Source organism: Panthera tigris, chromosome B2, assembly GCF_018350195.1.
Source record: "Panthera tigris isolate Pti1 chromosome B2, P.tigris_Pti1_mat1.1, whole genome shotgun sequence".
Classification (NCBI taxonomy): Eukaryota; Metazoa; Chordata; class Mammalia; order Carnivora; family Felidae; genus Panthera; species Panthera tigris.
In genome coordinates, this window is record NC_056664.1 from 109667573 (window position 1) to 109689107 (window position 21535).

General features: G+C 38.6%; 1 protein-coding gene across 9 annotated transcripts in view; it reads left to right on the forward strand.

Annotated features, from left to right (window-relative positions):
• PKIB (cAMP-dependent protein kinase inhibitor beta) overlaps positions 1 to 21535 on the forward strand; it is a 169505-nt gene that overhangs the window by 47570 nt on the left and 100400 nt on the right. For 2 of the 9 annotated variants that reach the window (XM_015536003.2, XM_007078671.3), the window contains exon 1: positions 19768 to 19938. The exons of the other annotated variants lie outside the window; for them this stretch is intronic. The gene's annotated coding sequence lies outside the window, so the exon portion shown is untranslated. Of the gene's footprint in view, positions 1 to 19767; positions 19939 to 21535 lie in introns of those variants that run through there. 9 annotated transcript variants of the gene reach the window in all.

The following is a 21535-nucleotide window of genomic DNA, read 5'->3' on the forward strand; positions in this document are numbered from 1 at the left end:
GTAAATCACATAGCAACAAGTTAGAGGCCTGTGATACACTGATTAACAACCTAGAGGATATTTTTTTCCTACATTCCACATTTAGAGGAAAGATGAAACAATATTAGGTAAAAATATCTCCTATCTCAGATATTATTAACTTTTCCATCATGAGATTTAAGTATAGTTTCAAAAAATGAACAGAACCAAGGAAATGTTAAGTTATATTTACCATATTATTTATTCATGGTCAGAAATGTAGCCTTAGTGTATTACAAAAGGATTTTAAAATGGAAGATTGAGACTAAGTATGAGCTGTCTGATGAACTTACTGTTGTTCCAAAATAGTAAATTCACTAAATACCTTAATTGCAAAGTACTATGATCAGTGGAAGAATATTTATCCAATACAGTGAGGTAAGATACACAAAGAGCAGCAGATGGTCTACTGAATAATTGAATGCCTTTCAACTTTACCTGGCTTTCGTTGAACTCACCTATCTGGCTTATCTTTATCTGCTACTTTTCTACACAAACAACTAGAAACCTAATAGCTGGCTCAGTTGTTGGGTTAAAGCTGAAAGTGTCCACATAGTGTTTAATTTCCTCCTTCTCTCACTGCTAAAGAAAGTCTATGCAAATAAAATTAAATTATGTAAATACACACTGCAAGTTAATGGAAGGACACAGCTAAAACCTAGTTTCTTAACTTCTGGTCCAGTGTTCTTTCTATGCTATTATCCTGCTTCCCTCAAGCAATTTGCTACAAAGTATTAAAACTGGGCAAAATTCTATTTTCTCAAATTATCCAGAATAGTGATTCCTAATGTTTTTGGAGCTATTACTTCCTTATTATGCTAATCATGCTGAGTCCTTGCAAAATAGAGTAACCTGTTTCTCTTCCTGTTTGTTTTCCTTTTCTTTTTTTAAAGATGACACACTTTGAAATTTGGTTTTGAGATTTGAGAACTTTGAAATATTTCCAATGGAAAGTAAACTCCTTTTGGTAGGAAGCACATCGTCATGTTTATGTTCCTAGCAATTAATAGAATGTCTGGTGCATAACAAGTGTTCTCTGAACTGAATTAAGCTTAACAAAATTGATATAATTGACAAAGGGTTAGTGAAATCATGCTTTGAAATCACTTACTCAGAGAGTGTTTCAATTTCCCACTTTGTGTGGGTAGATGTTGTCTACGTTGAAAATAAGCTGATCTATTTAACCGAGGATGGCAATGACAAACAGGAATTTACTTATGGTCCTTGCCTGGTTAGGTTTTTCATTACTTATGTTGCAATTGTTAGTTGCTGTCATGATACTGTTACATGTTTTCCTCATTTTAATATAGCTGTACTTTATAATAATTTACTTTTGGTTGTCTTCTCAGCAGACTGATAATTCAATGTCATTATTTACTTTACACTGTCTATTGTGATTCACCCTTTTGTGTCCTCACATAGTCCTTTTGCCTTTGACTATAACTTCAAAGAAAGCTTAAATAAATGAAGAGATGTATAGGCTCACTGTTAAAGGAGAGGAATCTTAAAAACCTGAATACAAAATGGTTATGTATTTCTTTTTGGTCTTTCATAAGTATTAAATTTGAAAGTCTCTTCTTGAGGAAGTCCTTTCGCCATAGTTAACCCCTTCTTGGCCCTTGGCTCTCCTTTTTAATTCAGTGTGTGTGCATGCTATGTGCAGTGTATGATATAATAGATGAGAGGGCTTGTATTCAGTAGAACAATCCAGCAGATGGGCCTTGAGACGAATCTGGGCAGCTACAAACTTAGAGAACACAAGAAACAGCCCCCAGAACTCCAAGTCCTAGTATTGGCCATAGCTCTTCCAGACAAGGACCTCTTTGGGGCCACAGGAGACATGTGAACACTTGTTAGAACAAATCTTCTTATGCCTCCACCTGAGTGGGGTGGTCAGAGAGGGCAATAACTTTACTCCAGATTTTACTGTTTGCAGATAAAAGTATATACCGAACAGCTGCTTTATTCAGACAAATAAAACGAAATAAATGATAAATGTTTCTCTTTTGTACTTTTTCTTTCTTTCTTTCTTTCTTTCTTTTTTGGAAGCACACATTTTGTGGCCTAGATAAATGTGTTTAAGCGATATCTATCTGTTTATACATTGCTTTGTTTCCTGGTATTCTTTCCTTTTCTGTCCTTGTGGAAACATTGTAGATTCTTATATATGCTTTGTTTATGCTTGTTGGATGGATGAATCAAGGAAGAACAGAAATATGCCACATAGATCTGGAACATTTCTGAGACATAAATCATCTAGTCCTGTTCCCTGGTACTAGGAGTAAGAATATGGAAGTCTGGAGAGGCTGCACAACTTTTGCTGAGCGGCAGGAGTGCTTAGTGTCCATTTCCCTTGATTCCCACTACATTATGTTTTCCACTGCAAAAATACAACTTCTGCTAAATTGTGAGGCTTTTTATAACTCTTGACTCCAGGACTGAGGAGATTCTCATTTAGTGCCTGAGCCTTTGTGATCCTAATATAACTTCATACCATAGAAATATCTACTAGAGTAAGATGTAGCCAGAAATCCTATTTCTCTCCTACAATAACGCATATAAGGAATCATAAAAATGAGTGTTAGCTAATTCCAGCAATGTTTATAATAATAAAATCCTGGAAAGAACCTAAATGTTTCTTTCTGTATGGGGAGTGGCTAAATGAATCTTAATATTTTTATTCTAGGAAATAAAACTGTTACTTTGCAAAAGTTAAAAAGAATGTCATACCTATTTTGATAATAGCAACAGAATTCTAAGACATCGTACGATAAAAAATAAAAGTTATAGAATATCTACAGTATGTAAAACACACAGACATGTAAACAACAATATAAAAGTAGTTCTGGATCCATGTGATATTTATGTAAAAGTATTAAGAAAAGATGGGAAATATATTAAATTTGTGATAGATATAGTTACCTACAGGGCAGGTAGGACTAAAAGTGAAGGTGGCTTTTGAAAGTGGCTTGATTTCATCTCCATGTTTAAATTTGTAAAAAATAGAATGTATTTATGAATTATTTATGTAATGTAAAAAAAAAGTTTTTAAAAGCACAAGATCCAATAAAAACTAAACCTCTATTTTGACATCACCTTACACTTGGGGCTGGGAGAAAATATGCAGATGTGCAAGAGGGGTTGTCATTCTGGGCCAGCTAATGTTCTATAAAAGAGATAAATAAGTTATTGATATGTAATTATTATATAAAATGAAGAAAATTATAAAGAGTAGGGATCAGTAGTGAAAAAAGATAGTTAAGTTAATGATGTTTTTGTCAACAGAGTTAATTTAATTAATAGTAGGAAACCAAATTTTTCAAGTCCAGATAAGTGACAAACTCAAATATTCACTACATCATATTCTGTGAAGAAAGATCAGGATTTTCAGGGTTTGACTATTCTGAAATATTTTATCTTTTGTTGCTTGTGTACTTCATTATGTATGTTTTGACATTAATGGAAATCAGAAGAAATGAGTAAAAAATCAGGACCAGGAAAAAATGGGGGCATTTAAACATATACTTAGGGGAAAACAGTGAAATAAACAAAAATGCTAAACTATTGGTAGAGAAGAATGGTATCTTGCTAAAAGATTTATCTTTCTGAGGTCTGAGCCTGCTGCTAGGAATATGATGTCATCTTAAAGCATTATTTAGGAAGAAGAGCTTCATGAATAGCTTTTTTACATCAAAAATGATTCATAACAAAACTTTGTGAGGTTTATTTAAGGGAAGTTATGCAGTAAGGAAGTTAAGATCACCAGCTTAATGCTTAGACATACCCAAGTTTTGAAACCTGATTCTACCACTTACAGGTTGTTAGATCTTGTGTAAGTTATTAAACCTATCTGTGCCTCAGTTTACTCTTTTGTTAAAGGCAAGGATACTGCATATCTTGCACGTTGTTTTAAGGAGGTAATAAATGATGTAATGAAAGAAAAGCACTTGGTAGTACTCGGTAAACTGAAGAAGAGTTACTTTTTTCTCCCTGTAGGGGAAGTTTATAAATGTAGGTCGACAGTAAAATGATAGTTTTTTTTAGTCAGAAAAAGTGTAGATTATTTACCTCTTTAGTTAACTTGATGAATATAGACACATATCGTACAGCTATGACCATTTAATTCCAGTGGCAAGCTTTTCAAGGTTTTCGGTAAAAGTGGAAAAACCAGCCAGTTTTCTTGGATTAGTGTGGCCAAAGGGGATGGGAGAGTCAGAGTCAGAAGATGGCGGGGGAGAGACTGAAGATGAAAGTGACAGTGGGGAGATGAAGCTGCCCAGTGTTCTGCCCACAGGGCTGTCCTCTTGCACACATACGATAACTGACTTCAATTGACAAGGACTGGGGGAGTAGATAAAAGTAGATAAAAGCATGGAGAGTATTTACCAATGCTAAACTACTCTTGTGTGGTTCCTTTAGAATTGTCCCTTTTCTTCATGTGCATATCTATCACAAGCTTTACTTAAAAAAACAAAACAAAACAAAACAACACACACACACACACACACACACACACACACACACACCAAAAAACAAAAAAACAAACCTAAAACATGTGGGTCTCAGACATATAAGCAGATTATGGTTTATCTAAGTTATCCTTAAATATAGAGATAATTAAAGTGGTGGGAAAGTCCACATATTCCAGTTTTTCCTCATTAAATAATTCTACAGTTAGGAAGGTCTTTCATCTAATTTCTATTTCCCAACACACACACCTCCCCACCCCCACCTCCACCCTGCCACATACACACACATTATCACCACCCTAACACCTACACACACATTGCCAGGTTAGAAAAACTTCTTATGATTGCGTGCTTTTCTTCTGAATAACTGAGTAACTACTGGAAATTACTGCTTTGCTTTGCTCCCTTTCTTTCTCTCTCTCCTCTTCCTCCTCCTCCTCCTTCCTTCTCCTCCTTCTCTTCCTCCTCCTCTTCTCCTTCTCCTTCTTTTTCAGTGATATACTGATTTCTACTGCTTCTTTTACTAGAAATGAAAAATATCAGGATGTCTTGGTGGCTCAGTCGGTTGGGTGTTTGACTTTGGCTTGGGTCACGATCTCGTGGTTTGTGGGTTTGGGCCCTGTGTAGGGCTTTGTGCTGACAGCACAGAGCCTGCTTGGAATTCTCTCTCTCTCCCGCTCTCTCTGTCCCTCCCCTGCTTGTGCTCTGTCTCTAAGTAAATAAATAAATTTGAAAAAAAAGTAAGAAAAATATCCATTTACCATTCTTTGCAATATAACTTCTCATAGATCTCAACTTACTCAAATTCAATTTTCAAGATAGTAGTTGAAGCCCTAGTCAAGAACTCAGTATTCAGTTTCTGGTTTTAATACAAACATTGTCACAGACTAAGCCAATACAAATGTACATGAAAATTACTGGTTCTCAAAGTGTTTTCATCTAAGGAAGGATTGGATATTTGTATTGAGCAAAATGCACTTTATTTCCATAATTCCAGTTGTTTCATGGATACCTAACCAGATGGTTTTGACCAGGTGAATATTACTTTATCAAACATTAGGAAGTCAAAATTTTTCTCATTTTTAAAAATCAAACCGTATCTTTGTTCTTACCCGTTTCCTTTATTAAGGACTTAGCCAATGGGATTTAGATTTTTTGTGTGTATAGACTTTTTCAATAATTAAAATGACACTAAACCAAATATAAGCATCTTTCATTTACTATAGACATATAACTCTTCAGACAAAAGCCTGATTCAAAAAGTTGATCATCTTTATAGAAGGTTTTAAAAAGCAAAATGAACTATGTGGCTATTAATATCTTCAACTGGGATTCTATACATGGGATTGCAAATGGTAACAGGCTATATATTCTGTTTTGCTTCCCTTTTTTGACTTAATTTCCAGGAAGTGAAGAGCCAAATTTAATGTTTAATTTCAGTAAACACAGGCCTGGTGGTTGATATATTTATTTCATTCCCTTTATACACTTAAAAAATAAATCTATTTTTATTATTATATTTATTTATTTATTTTGAGAGTGAGGAGGGGCAGAGAGAGAGGGAGAGAGAGAATCCCAAGCAGGCTTTGTGCTGTCAGTGCAGCTCACAACTTGGGGCTCAGTCTCACAAACCATGAGATCAGACCTAAGCCAAAATCAAGAGTCGGTTGCTTAACCAACTAACCCAACCCCTGAGATCCTATATTTCTTAAAAAAATTTTTTTTTACATTTATTTTTGATAGACAGAGAGATACAGAGCACAAGTGGGGGAGGGGCAGAGACACAGTGTGTGGGGGGGGAAGGAGATACAGAATCCGAAGCAGGCTCCAGGTTCCGAGCTGTCAGCACAGAGCCAGAAGCAGAGCTCGAACTCACAAATTGTGAGATCATGACCTGAGCCGAAGCCAGACACTTAACTGACTGAACCACCCAGGTTCCCTGAGACTCTATATTTCTAACAAGCTGCCTGCTGATATGAATTCTACAGGTCTGGGGATTTTGCATAACAATGATGTACATAACTCTGGTATTTAGAGTCAGGTAAGGTTAATATTTTTTACTTACAATCTAAGAATGTTTAGATTTTAAATTTAAGAATATTTGGAAGTTGCTTTCTGTCATGAACTTTCACAAATAAAAAGCATTGATGGTAAAGGTGTATGCTGCAAACTAATATTTTCAGCCATAAATTGTCCCCTTACCGAGAGGTTTTGTTCACTGGAATGAAATTAAATCTTCTAATAATATATTAGACCAAATGTGTCTACAGATCTGTGCACATAGGTTTTGGGATAAATGCAGAATTCTTTCATGTTTCTGTGCTACTTAACTTTCTTATTTTGGATGCCTGATATGGCTTGATAGGAGCCAGGAGGAATGATGGGAAAAGAGTTGGATGCAGCAAGTTTATATGCTTTTACTTTTGAAATACAGCAAAATTTGTATAGGCTGCTTTTATATAACCATCATAGAAATGTTTTGTGGAAAAATGGGGACATTTATTAATAAAGACCCATTAAGTCATTCAGTTAATGTGAAAGCTGAGAATATTACCACTGTTGAACCAAGAAATAATTTTTATTTTCCCCCCTCCTTGAGATACATCACCAATGTTGCTATTCATGGTGACTTCATCAGATGATTTCCAGGAGCATGACTTGGAATCAGCTCCCTTATTAATAATGAAAAATTTATAAACAGATAACATTCACAATTGATAAAGTACTTCAGAGGCAATATAGATAGAATTTCAATATAATCCTAGTTAAGGCTGTCCTTCTTTCCATATAATGTAGAAAAACTTTTCTTAATTTTAAAGAGGAGTGTCAACATCCATTACCATTTTATGGGAAAACATAGGCATAAAAGTTAAGGCCAGAGAAGTTGTCATTAACAGAGCTGAGAATAGAACTGTCATCTTAGATTTGAGTCTTTCACTAAATTCTCCCAATGAATTTGTCTCTGAGCAACATGTAAGTGAACAGAATTTCTCCTTTCTTTTTAAGATTTACTTCATCCAATCTAAAACATTTATAAAAAGTCCATTTTGTGCAGTGAACTCTTACTAAGTGTTTTTGTAGAAAGGATTTACATGAAAAAACAAAGCAAACACTAAACCTAAAAAGCAAAAACAAATTACTAAATGGACTTCTGCTTCTAGTAAAGATGAGGTAATGGGGGCTAGATTCACCCTCCTGCCTGAAACAACTATAAAAGCAGGCAAAATATATGGGGCAATGTTTTCAGATACTAAACATAAGGCAGCACAGGATAGTGATCCCTGAAAAAGATGAAACAAATGCAGTAAGCACTATGATTGCCTCAGCTCAGTGTCTGAAGAGAATTTCCCAGTATTAGTTCAGGGAGGAGGAACCCAGGCTAAGTCTGGTCATCTCTCAGAGTTGAAGAGATGAAACTGGTCATGTGGGGAGCCAGAACATCTTTAGAGATTGCAGGGCAGAGTCTCTGCACAGAGAGAACGTCACAGAGAAAGAATGCTTGAAATCTCCAGAAGATACCCTCAGGTCTTCAGTTGGATACAAATCAGTTTACCCAGGTAAGGAAACAAGAACCACCTGAAGGAACACAAAGACCAATCACCAAAGCTCTGAGTTGAGAGTAGTTCATGTTCCTGCACCTAGAATTTCAGTCATGATGCAAGACACATTAGTTTGAGTACTCAAAAAATTCTTACCTCACAGTGGAGCAAAATAAGCCCTAGGCTAATGAAATCTCTCTAATCCTATCTCATAAAACTTAATTGGAAGTCTCAAAAGGATAAACTCTTCCCAAGTAACTTAATTATGGTCAAGAACAAAGTTCAAAAATTCTAATAGGAATGCAAAATTATCCATCACCCACCCAACAAGGCAAAATCACGATGTCTGGCAACTAATAAGACATTACCACACGTGTAAAGAAGAAGGGAAATGTGACCTGAAGTGAAGAGAAAAAACCATCAATAGAAACAATCCAAAATTGACACAGACAATTGAATTAGTATGTAATGACATTATAAAAATTATTGTAGCTATATCCCATGTAGAGGAAAGATGGAGCACACTAAGTAGAGGCATGGAAGATAGGTAAAGTCAACGTCTAGATCAAAGTTCTAGAGATGCAAAATACAGCATCCGAGATGAAATGGACACTTGTATAGGATTCACAGTAGATTAAACACTACAGAGTAAAACAGCAAAAATAACTACTCAGAATAAAACACAGAGAGGAAAAAGACCAAAAACAAATGAACAGAGCATCTGTGATCTGTAGGAAAACTTTAAGTAGCTTAAGCATATGTGTTAATTGGAATCATCAAGGGAGTGGGAGCAGAAAAATTATTTGAAGAAATGATTGAAATGTTTCCAACCCAAGAAATACAATGGACCTCAAGTGCATGAAACATGAAGAAACCTCCACCACAGACATGGCAAAATTACTTAAAATCACTGGCAAAGAGAAAATCCTAAGAACAGAATTAAAAACACATTTTGTACACAGGACAAAGTAGGGCAACTTTAAAAAAGTATTGGGAAAAAAACCCTGTCAACCTAGTAATCTATATCAAAATTTTCCTTATTACTTAAGAAAAGGAATCTTCGTTAAATAGTTTGGAAAAGGTTAGGAAAATATGGGCCTTGTCTGGTAAATCCTCAAGGTGATAGATTGCAGTCAGTCCTTGTTCCTTCCAAGGAACAAATTTTGTTCTTATTTTTTCTTTTTTTAAAAAATATTTATTTATTTATTTATTTTTGAGAGAGAGAGAGAGAGAGAGAGAGAGAGAGAGAGAGACAGCAAGCATGCATGTGTGCACAAGCAGGGGAGGGACAGAGAGGGAGACAGAGAATCCGAAGCAGGCTTTAGGCTCCACTGAACTGTCAGTGCAGAGCCCCATACAGGGCTTGAACCCAAAAATGAAACCATGAGATCATGACCTGAGCTGAAGTAAGACACTTAGCTGACTGTGCCACACAGGCACCCCTCTTTTTTAGAAAATTAATACAAGGTTGGGGAAAAGATTTATTGTATGCATATCTATTAATTGGTAATGTTAGGGTCTCATTTGTAAAGGAAGATGTCTCCTCATAGGTATTAGAGTGGTGCTTAGACTCTAATCTTTGGAAATAAATTATTCATTCTCAGATATTATACTATTTCTCTAAAGTTCTCTTCTGCAATGTCAATTGCTCTGCTCTAGTTCACTGCTGACTTCAAAGAGTGTTGCACAAAAACCTACGGAGAGGGTCAATGTGTTTATAAACCCACTCATGGCTCACAGGAGAACTTAAATAGCTGGAAAGGAGAAGATGAAAAAGATGCAGAAAGGTGACAGGCTTTACTTACGTTAAAATTTTGTCTAGGGCTGCAACTGAAAAGGAGAATCATGGATAAGATGCATCTAATCCAAGAAACCCAGACAAATGTTAATGCTAAAGAGTATATTTCAATTGTTCAGATATTTTAAATGAAAGCATATGATTTTTTGTTGTTATTTTCTCCTTTAGGGTTTCTGGAACCAATTTCAATGTGGGGAGGGTGTCTCCCACCACAACACCAAGCAATTCTAGGACACCAGTAGGGTGTCCAAGATTTCAACACGATTCTGACACTATCTACCTAAAGATAGCATCACATTCCACAGGTTAAGGGGTCAGTCTTACAAGATTATTCTCCACCCCTTACTTCAGATAGTTGCAAACCCCAGGCTGTTACCTGTACTTCTGGATTGGAGGTTCCAATGACCTCCTCCGTAGGTTCTTTTAATTTTCCAGAGTGACTCACAGAACTCAGGGAAACACGTTTAACAGTTTATTACAGATAGGATAAAGGATATGAATCAACAACCAGATGCAGAGATATTATAGGATGAGGTATGGGGAAAGCATGAGGAGCTTCCCTGACCTCTCCAGGCACCTCTGTGTGTTCACCAACCTGGAAGTTTTCCCAACCCTGTCCTTTTGGGTTTTTATGGAGGTTTCAGTGCACAGTCATGACTGACTAAGTCATTGGCATTGGCTGATTCAAACTCCAAGTCCTATCCTTCCCTGGAAGTCTGGGAAACTGAAACTTACAACCCTCAAATGACATGGTCGGTGCCACAATAAGACTGTCTTGATGATTACAGCTTTGTAGTAGAGGCTATAGTCTGGGATTGTGATGCCTCCTGATTTGGTTTTCTTCTTCAATATTGCTCTGGCTATTCGGGGTCTTTTGTGGTTCCATACAAATTTCAGGATTGTTTGTTCTAGCTTTGAGAAGAATGCTGGTGCAATTTTGATTGGAATTGCATTGAATGTGTAGATTGCTTTGGGTAGTATTGACATTTTAACAATATTTATTCTTCCAATCCATGAGCATGGAACATTTTTCCATTTCTTTATGTCTTCTTCAATTTCCTTCATAAGCTTTCTATAGTTTTCAGCATACAGATCTTTTACATCTTTGGTTAGATTTATTCCTAGGTATTTTATGGAGTATCCAATAGAAAAAAGACAGTCTCTTTAACAAATGGTGCTGGGAGAACTGGATAGCAGCATGCAAAAGAATGAAACTAGACCACTTTCTTACACCATACACAAAAATAAACTCAAAATGGATAAAAGACCTGAATGTGAGGCAGGAAGCCATCAAAATCCTCGAGGAGAAAGCAGGCAACAACCTCTTTGACCTCAGCCACAGCAATTTCTTACCTGACATATTTCCAAAGGCAAGGGAATTAAAAGCAAAAATGAACTATTGGGACATCAAGATAAAAAGCTTTTGCATTGCAAAGGAAACAGTCAACAAAACCAAAAGGCAACCAAGGGAATGGGAAAAGACATTTGCAAATGACACGTGGGATAAAGGGCTAGTATCCAAAATCTATAAAAAACTCACCAAACTCCATACCCGAGAAGCAAATAACCCAATGAAGAAATGGGCAGAAAACATGAATAGACACTTTTCCAGAGAAGACATCCAGATGGCCAACAGACACATGAAAAAATGCTCAATGTCACTCATCATCAGGGAAATAGAAATCAAAGCCACACTGAGGTACCACCTCACACCAGTCAGAGTGGCTAAAATGAACAACTCAGGAAACTATAGACGCTGGTGAAATGGGAACTTTCTTGCACTGTTGGTGGGAATGCAAACTGGTGCAGCCACTCTGGAAAATAGTGTGGAGGTTCCTCAAAAAATAGAACTACCCTATGACCCAGCAAGTGCTAGGAATTTACCCAAGGGATACAGGAGTGCTGATGCATAGGGGCACATGTACCCCAATGTTTATAGCAGCACTTTCAACAATAGCCAAATTATGGAAAGAGCCTACGTGTCCATCAACTGATGAATTGATAAAGAAGATGTGGTTTATATATACAATGGAATACCACTTAGCAATGAGAAACAATGAAATCATGCCGTTTGCAGCAACGTGGATGGAACTGGAGGGTGTTATGCTAAGTGAAATAAGTCAGTCAGAGAAAGACAGATACCATATGTTTTCACTCATAGGTGGATCTTGAGAAACTTAACAGTAGACCATAGGGGTAGGGAAGGAGAAAAAAAAGTTACAAGCAGAGAGGGAGGAAGGCAAACCGTAAGAGACTCTTAAATACAGAGAACAAACTGAGGGTTGATGGCGGGTGGGGGAGAGTGGAAAATGGGTGATGGGCATTGAGGAGGACACTTGTTGGGATGAGCACTGGGTGCTGTATGGAAGCCAATTTGACGATAAATTATTTATATTAAAAATAAATAAACAAACAAACAAACTGGAAATGAAAATTTAAAAAAATGACATGGTTGGTTCTCCTGGCTATCAGCTCACTGTCCTTAGGTTACCTGAGAGCCTCCCAAAAGTCACCTCATTAACATAACAAAAGATAAGATACCTTTATCACCCTAATCACAGGAAAGGTTTTATCACTTATCACTCCAAAGGTTTTAGGAGCTGTGAACCAGAAACCATGGAGGACGATGAGAAATATATTTTGGTTGCCATTCATCTGAATGACCAAAATATATTATTTCTTATAAATCATAATATCATATTTGCCTTAGATTTATGGGATAATGTTAATTTTTATAGCTTTTCTAACTCCTGTACAGTATAAGGAAAACTTTTAAAAAGGTGGGGGGGAGGTTGCAATTGAGCTAAGTGTAAATTCTCAATTTCCAAGGAGATTTTTTTGAGACGGCATTCAAGTCCATGCCCCAGGAACATCTCAGAAGCTTCCCTTTTTAGATGACTCTACCCATCCTAACTTCCATGAGCGATACTTGAGTTACGTTAGAATTTGCCTCAAATCAAAAAAGACCCAACTCATTTTATAAGATAACTTAGGATTCAATATAGTTATCTACAGTTAATGAGTAATTCAGGACCATAATACATAATATTTACTGTGAATAATATCATAAGTATCACGCAAATGTTATTGGACATCTGATAAAAATGTACGTTTCTAATATAATAGAAAATCCCAGAGGCACCTGGCTCGGCCAATCAGTAGGGCATGTGACTCTTGATCTCATGATGGTGAGTTCAAGCCCTATGGTGGGTGGAGAACTTACTTAAAAACAGGGACAGAGAGAAAATTCTAGAGACACTGAGATCCCCTGGGTTAGAAGTTATTAATTTTTTAATTATGATGATCATCTAATCTTAAAGATCTCATCTCTGATTTTATGAATCTGTACACAAAAGCAATACATATAAACATATATTAAAATGTTTTAAAAAAAATGTTTTAACTATTTCTTAAATATGCTGTTAAAAATAAAACTAATTTGAACAAATAAATTATCACATACTGGTGAAAGGTCATCCTATTGAAGAAGAATAGCTGGTGTTTTCATGTGTGTGTGTGTGTGTGTGTGTGTGCATGTGTGTGTGTGTGTGTATGTGTGTGTGTATAAAATTATGGTTGAATAGAAAAGGGTTGATTGATTTACTTATATATTTATATAAAAATATTTATTGAATGCCTACTCTGGGCCAAGAATGTTTCAGTCCTGTACCAGTGAATGGCTCCATGGTTAGGAATTTTATTTTTATTGTTTCTAAAACATTGTCTATTTACTGGAAGAAGTTGGAAAATACTATTACGGAATATAAGAACTTTGTGCTTACAGTTTAATTAAACTTAATACAGATGAAAGTATTTTAAGGGCATGCCAAAAGCTTAAGAAAATACTAGTTTTCTTTTAATTTAACATCGTTATACTCCCCAAACACATGACATATGTTTGAACAAATTGATCAGAGATGGAAAAAATTCACCACTAGGTCTTCATAAGTAGATTATTTGTGAACAGGAGTTTGGGAAAATTAAATAACATTGTTTAGGAGTAGAAAGTAGTGAAAATAAGCATATCACCTACACCAATTATGAATGTTGGACTGCAGAAGCCAGTCACAGGGACTGGCAAGTTGACTAGCTTATGTGGAAAAGGATTTGGTTGGGAAATGATAAGAATTGAAGTGAGATGGAGATGGGTGGGTAAGGTGTTCTCACTGGGCTGAAGAGTTTGGATTGAATAAGAAAGCCAGTTCAGTTTATAGAGTTTTAGAGCAGGACAATCTTTTGATCTTATAGCTTCTCTTTCCCTTCGGAGAAAACTGACTTTAGCGAGAATATTCACAATTAATGGCCTTACTACTTGGGATGAGAGCACAAGGTTTCCTGTTTTCAGTGGTGTGTGTGTGTGTGTGTGTGTGTGTGTGTGTGTGTGTGTGTGTTTATGTTTGTTTGTTTTTTTTCATATACTCTGCTACTCTGTGAAATGATGCCCCATTGACTAGAAGCAGGAGAAACATATGAATGTAATGATAATTTGGAATACTTTGTTAGAATATTTCCACTTTAAATTCTAAAAGGAAAGCATCCTCTTCCTCTTTACTCTGCCTCTCACTCTATAGCCTCAGATGAATGGATTCACCAACCTTGATGATGTGGGTCTGTGATGATATCTTTTCTTCCACACCACAGAAGCAGAGTCAACACTGGCCAACTCAGGCTTTACTCCCTTCTGCCAAAGGCCACTATGTCATCCAAACTTGGTCTCAAGGCAACTTCCTTCAAGGTCACTCAAAGATGGCTGCTCCTCTGATCTGCAGATCTTGGCCCAGTTATGTTGCTGCCCCCACTGGCACAACATGGGACCTTCTCACTGTCATCATCCAGAAAAAATAGGTGGAACATTTGAAGGAATTTATGGCTTCTGTTCTATTATAAGCAGAAGAGTGTGACTGTATTTAAGGGGAGCTCCATTGGACTTTGGTAGCTACTCAACCATTTCTCAGAGTGCCTGTTGTTTGGAGGAAGAGGATGTTTAGCCCCTTGCTTCCTGTTTTTTAAATTTTTTACTTTTTTTATTAAAACAAATTTTTTAATGTTTATTTATTTTTGAAAGAGAGAGAGGGTGGAAATGGAACAGAGAGAGGGAGACACAGAATCTGAAGCAGACTCCAGGCTGTGAGCTGTCAGCACAGAGCCCGATATGGGGCTTGAACTCACAAACTGCAAGATGATGACCTGAGCTAAAGCCAGATGCTTAACTGACTAAGCCACCCAGGCGCCCCTTTCTTCCTTCTTTAGGAGTTTTTAAGATTGTTCTTTGTAAGTCATGATTTGGAAAGCTAGCTCAGCATCTGCTACAGATTCACAAGGTCATTCCTCCAATCTTTCTAAATCTCGTATTTTCAGGGAGAGATGCAGTCATCCTGTAGACTCTCTTTTAGTACCAGGGAACCACATATGTCCTCCAGAATGGAAGATGGCTGAAGAGGAGGAGTGGAAGATTCCATTTGCTCAATTCTCTATAACCAGATGGGACACTGTCCCAGGTACAGGACTCCTCTCCTCAGTGCATTTTGTCCCCAAGGACAGATAGTAACTCCTAGGGATGTAAAGTCTCTCTGGGCAATTTTAATCTTTTGGTTTCATATGTGTTAAATTTCATGGTTGGAAAGCTTTAGAAACATTGATAAGCTTCACATTATTATAGATATCCCGGTTTTCTAAACAGACCTGAAAAGCTATCAGCTGCCAGTGTCATCCAGACTGGCTATTCGTATGGCCTCAGCCAACCTCACTGTAGTAGACTGAATGCTAGTCTCCAAAAAGATATGTCTAAGTCCTAACCCCAGTACTTGTGAATGTAACCTTATTTGGAAAAAGGGTCTTTGAAAATGTAACTAAGATCAGGAGCTCCAGATGAGATTATTCTGGATTAACCGGGTAAAGTATTTTATAAGAGAAAAGTGAAGACCACAGAGAAGAAAAACAGAGAATATTCTTGAAGGTGGTGGTAGAGATTGAAGTTATGCAGCTACAAGCCAAGGAGCACCAATGATCACCTGTAGCCACTAACAGCTAAGGAGGCAAAAAGGGGTCTCCCCTAGAGCCTTCAGAGGGAGCACTGCCCTGCCAACACCTTGATTTCAAACTTTGGCTTCCACAACTGTGAGAAAATAAAATTCTGCTGGTTCAAGTCACCAAGTTTGCAGAGATATGTTATAACAGCCCTAGGAAACTAGCCTCTGGAAACATGGAGCAGTCTGATGGGGACTGCTGTGTGCCTCTCCTGCCCGCATCTCAGCTGGCCTGGCCCTGAAGAGAGCCTAAGTGGATGTCACTTGAAACCCTACAACTACACAGCTTCCTCCTCCATTCTTGGCTTCCCTTCACAATACCACCTCCTGATTCAGTCTCTCCCATACTTTAATTCTCAGAGGGATTGTACTGCTTCTTCCTTCTCTGTACTCCAATTTCTTCACTTCCCCCAAACAGGACTGGCTGCATAATTTGGGGGAACCATCGCAAAATTAAAATGTGGGGTCACTTTAAAACTAGGAATTTCAAGACAAGAACAGAAGAGTTGTAAGGGAACCATGGAGCTGTCTTCTCTTTTTCCTTCTCCTTCTCCTTCTTCTTCTTCTTTTTAATGTTTATTTATTTATTTTGAAATAGAGATCCCCCAGGGAAGGGGAAGAGAAGGAGGGCAAGAGAAAGAATCCCAAGCAGAGATTCTGGCAGTGAAGAGCCTGACTTGGGACTCGAACCCACAAACTGTGAGATCACTACTTGAGCCGAAACCAAGAGTCAGATGCTTAACTGACTGAGCCACCCAGGTGCCCCAGGGCCTTTTTAGAATAGAGCCCTGTGCTACTCACAGGCTGGATACTTGCGAGGCCAGCTCTGCCTCCTAAATGTATCCACTCTGACCTTGCAGAGTCTTCGTTCAATACTGATAAATTCCACTACCTTGGTAACTTCTTCACACTATGCTTTATCCATTTTCTTGCTTTATGTGAAAATCAACTTTCTTCTGAGAATAGTTTCCCATAGATCTTCTTTCCTCAGGATAAAATGCTTATTGTTTAACTTCCTAGAGCCATGGAAGGCAGCATTGATATCCTTGTAGCTCCCCAGTATTGATTTTGAACAGTGGACCACCTCTTATATCAGCCCTTGATCTGTTTAGCCCCTTGCTTCCTGTATAGTTACCTTCTGCCCCAAATCTGCACAGTCATCCACTTGGCTTCAGATCATTCCACCACATTCATGGAAATCTTTGGTATCTGACTCACTCTCATGGCTTCTCCTAATTGTTGGTGGCTTCAGTGTCCATGTGAAAGGCCTTTCCAGTACCTTAGTCTCCAACTTCTTCATCTTCATTCTGTCAGCCAACCTCACCCACTTTTCTTCCATAAACCATGTCATCACTACTATTAGAACTTTCAAGAAGCCTATCCCACCTTGACTATAGCTTATTTTTCTCTCTCCCTCATTTGATTTACATCTGTAGCTCCTTAACTTCTTTTTCTCTCCTTTTTTTTTTTATGTCTCCACCTATTCTCCTATGTAGTATTACACTAATCTCATGGCTCTGTCCTTCAACTGCTCTCTTAGTAATGGCAGCCAAGTTTTCTCCTAGTTTTTCCATCAGACCACTTGGTAAAGCCCCACAGTTGATTAAACTTTCTGCATTTAAAAAAAATTTTTTTTTAACATTTATTTATTTTTGAGACAGAGAGAGACAGAGCATGAACGGGGGAGGGTCAGAGAGAGGGAGACACAGAATCTGAAACAGGCTCCAGGCTCTGAGCTTTCAGCACAGAGCCCGACGCGGGGCTCGAACCCACGGACCGTGAGATCATGACCTGAGCCAAAGTCGGCCGCTTAACCGACTGAGCCACCCAGGCGCCCCTAAACTTTCTGCATTTAGAATCATACATTTTACAAAAATTCACACAACCGTGTGCAACTACTACCACCACGAGTTCCTGGACTCAAAAGTACTTCTTTGGATTTATGGTCAGGTTCTCTCTACCATTCTTAGCAACAGTTACTGCAAACCTTTAGGCTGTTTACCTGATGGCATCATCTCCCTTACTTTCCTATAGAAGTGAGAGACTATCAAAAATCTTCAATCTATTCTAAGTAGACAAAAGCATTCTACAGTGGTTTCTTAAGTAATTATTTTGTCTTAATTGTAGGAAGTGAAATTACATTTTTTCATTAAAAAACTGCTTTTAAGCACTTGTTTTGTGCTACTCTAGCTACTGAAGATAGAGTGTTCATGGACATACATTCAAGTGATTCTGATTATTTCAAATATGTAATTTAAAAGTATATCAGTAAAGACTAATGATATTATCAAATTTAACCCAAAATACAAGGCTAACAAAACAAATTTTGTGAGTACAAGGAATATAGTTGCAGAATCATAAAAATCCGATCATCATAGTATAACTCAAATATTTAAACATTTTAGTATCATTCTCTATTATAGGCTATCTCAAATGAATAGGACTCAGAATAATTTGCCTTAATAATAATGTTTATAATATATTTGGTATACAAATATTTTTGATAATGTCAATAAGGTTTGAAGTTACACTAAAAATATCAATGTCAATTCCTTTAATTAATATTTGAACAACCACACAAGTAACTATGTTCTTAGAAGATAAAACATACAGGATCGACATTTAGAAAAATCATAAGCTTTATTAACAGATCTTAAGTTTAGAAAAGTTGATCAACCTTAAAGGCAGAAAAACCTAAGTTCAAAAACTGATTTGCAGTCTTAGCTATTTCACTTTATTCAAACCTTATCTAACCTCGCTGGACCTCGGTTTGTTAAATGAAAATAGTGATGATTATTACTACATTGTGGGGGTAAGAATATTAAGTAACTTAAAGGGCCTGATTGTAGCACCATTAGTTGGTATTTTAAATCAAATATTTGACTGATCATAATTTCGTATCTCACATAGCCTTTGCCTAAAAAGGGAATTTAGAAGTAGTCGTTAGTGAAGCAGGTATCATAGGCCTTGGTTAGGAAGCCAGAGCAGAATGCCAATGCGAATATTGGTATTAAGATTTTAAGCACTAAAAACGACTTTCAGGAAAACAGAGGCGATCTCAGGACTTTAATGAGGACAAACTAGAGAATCGTATCTTAATTTTTTCAGCACTATTGTCATCCATTTAATATGGCTTTCTTTTTTTTTAAATTTTTTTTAATGTTTTATTTTATTTTTGAGACAGAGAGAGACAGAGCATGAGCAGGGGAGGGTTAGAGAGAGAGGGAGACACAGAATCCGAAGCAGGCTCCAGGTAATATGGCTTTCAAAGGACACAATGAAACCCTAATAAGGACCTAATTTTCCTTGTGAGAACCTGAAAACGAAACTGGATATGGCATTGTTATCTATTTTTCTTTGCCTAAAAGTTGTTGGCATTGCATGTTCCTTCCCAATCTGTTAAAATAATCTAATAAACACGAAGACCCAGATTCTGGGTGCAGATAAGAAAACTATGCACATTCCTACCTTCTCCAAACAGTCACGAGTAGATCAAAACGCAACCTTAGGACTCTTGGAGAATACATCCCCCGGGTGCACACGATGGGTCGAACCGACAAGTTGTAGCGTCTTGGGAACTGGGAGAGTGGCGAAATTCCTGCACTCACATCAAGCGAATTCTTAACACAACCTGAGCAGTCACCCAGGAGGACAGAGTTGGCAGGGGGGGAGAACAGAGGTTCTGTGATGATCACTGACGAGTTTTATTAACACGCTTGCAGGAGAGTCCTGCGCGGGGCGCCAACCGGGAAGAGCCACTGACGCTCTTCCCCGCGAGCCTCACGGCGCCCAGCGCTCCACTGCACGCGGATACCGAGGAGGGTGTGTGCGTGGCGGGGGGGGGGGTGGGGGGGGGAGCGCTCTGCGACGGGGGCGGGTCCAGCTTGTCGCTCCCTCCGCCCCCCGAGTCACTGCCACCTTCTGGCTGCGCCCCAGCCCAGCAGCTCAGAGGCGTCCGCATCGCAGTGGACGGGTAAGGCGGCAGGGAGCCGGAGCCCGCGTCGCAGCTCTCGGCCACAGGGAGGCTGGGCGAACCCGTGCGCGAGGACACCTGGCCCAGGCTCAGCGCGGAGCTCTGCGCGCGGCTGGTACGTACCAGGTGGAGGGATAGCGGGCGTGAGCGTGGCTGGTGCGAAGGAGGGAGGGAAAGGACTTGGGGAGTCGGGGGAGACTGAGTGAGGGAAGATGTGGTAAGTGCAACTTTCCCATTTTCCGCTCAGTCTGCACAGGCACGGGGGAATTCAAAGCAGGTGCCCGGTGTGCTAGAGCGGCCACATCATTAGTATGCAAACTGAGGTACTGTCTGGGTGCAAGGGGGAGCTTAGGTCAACAGGCATAACCTGGGAGGTTTGGTTACGTGCTTTTTGCCGAGTCTGCCCTGAAGGTGGACATTAGTGACCTCCTGTCCTGAGTTGTTGAGCCCTTAGCCTCTCTCGCCGGCAATGCCACGTCGTTTTCCTTGGGCTGCGCGTTCCCAGCCCCAGGCAGCTGCTGGCGGCCACCGGAAAAGCAGAGAGACGCGAGTTCTAACCCGCTCTGCCAGCGTCAGGCTCTGTGGCTTTAGCCAACTCACCTCATCTCACCTCACTAGTCTCCGTTCATTCTTTGACAAAATACGGGACTGATTAGACCGGATGATCCTGAGGTTTCCCCGAGCCTAGGACTCCTGCCCGGGAGGGACCCGAGTGTAATATGTTCGCAGGGGCTTAGGAGATGGAGGGCGTGGGTCCTGCTTGCTGCTGCTGTAATCCCTTGGGGAAGCACCTGAAAGTGTCTTCTGGGGGAGATGGCCCGTCTGCCTCTGCTGGCTCCCTGCAGAGTAAGGCTGAGACTGACCCTCCAGTCCCATCTTCGTAGAATTCATCCCAGGGAGCGCAACTGAACTCGGTTCCTTTGGAAAACGTTTAGCTTGAGCGGGGTAAAAGGGAAACACACTTAACCCTCCAGCCCCCACCTCACCCCACACTACCCCCTCCAAAAAAAAAAAAAACCCTCAGTTATTACTAGTCGGAGTCTGTGCAGGACAGAAAGTAGAAATCTGAGCCCAGAGACCACTTAAATAACCACTTAGAAAAAAATCAAAAAGTAAAAACACAACGGTTTGTATACTGAAAAAGAATTGGGTAAGAATTACTGTGAGCATTACATCTTTCTTTATGTACATGTAGATTCAAAATCTGTCTCTCCACTTTGTCTCTTCACAAGATGCCTTTCTTCATATCGGCGTTTCTACACATTAAAAAAAATCCTTCTGAGATTTAATATTCAGAAAGCTCAGAATTTGGGTTGTTAAAATGAGATCTGATGGCCATAAAGCTCACAGAAAGTCCTGTAATGGGGTAGATTGTGGATCGAGGTTGGTTAGGCCAACATTTTGAAAACCCTTTTTGTTTCCTACTGACATGATCCATACTAGAATGCCCCTCTGTAGATACTACTCAAAAGCGTTCATTTTCTAAAAAGACGCTTCAGAAGATAAAATGATTCCATTTTGAAGCAAAGTATGATTTTTTGGAGGGTGGGGGGAGTCTTAAGTAATTGACTTTAGTCTTTGCCACATCTTTCTACAACAAAATATCCAAGGCTAATGGAATACTTATGCAGGAAATTTAAAAATGTGTCACATACCATTTGTGTTAGACAATTTTTCTCCTCTTTAGTCAATTTTAAACTAGAAATTTAGAT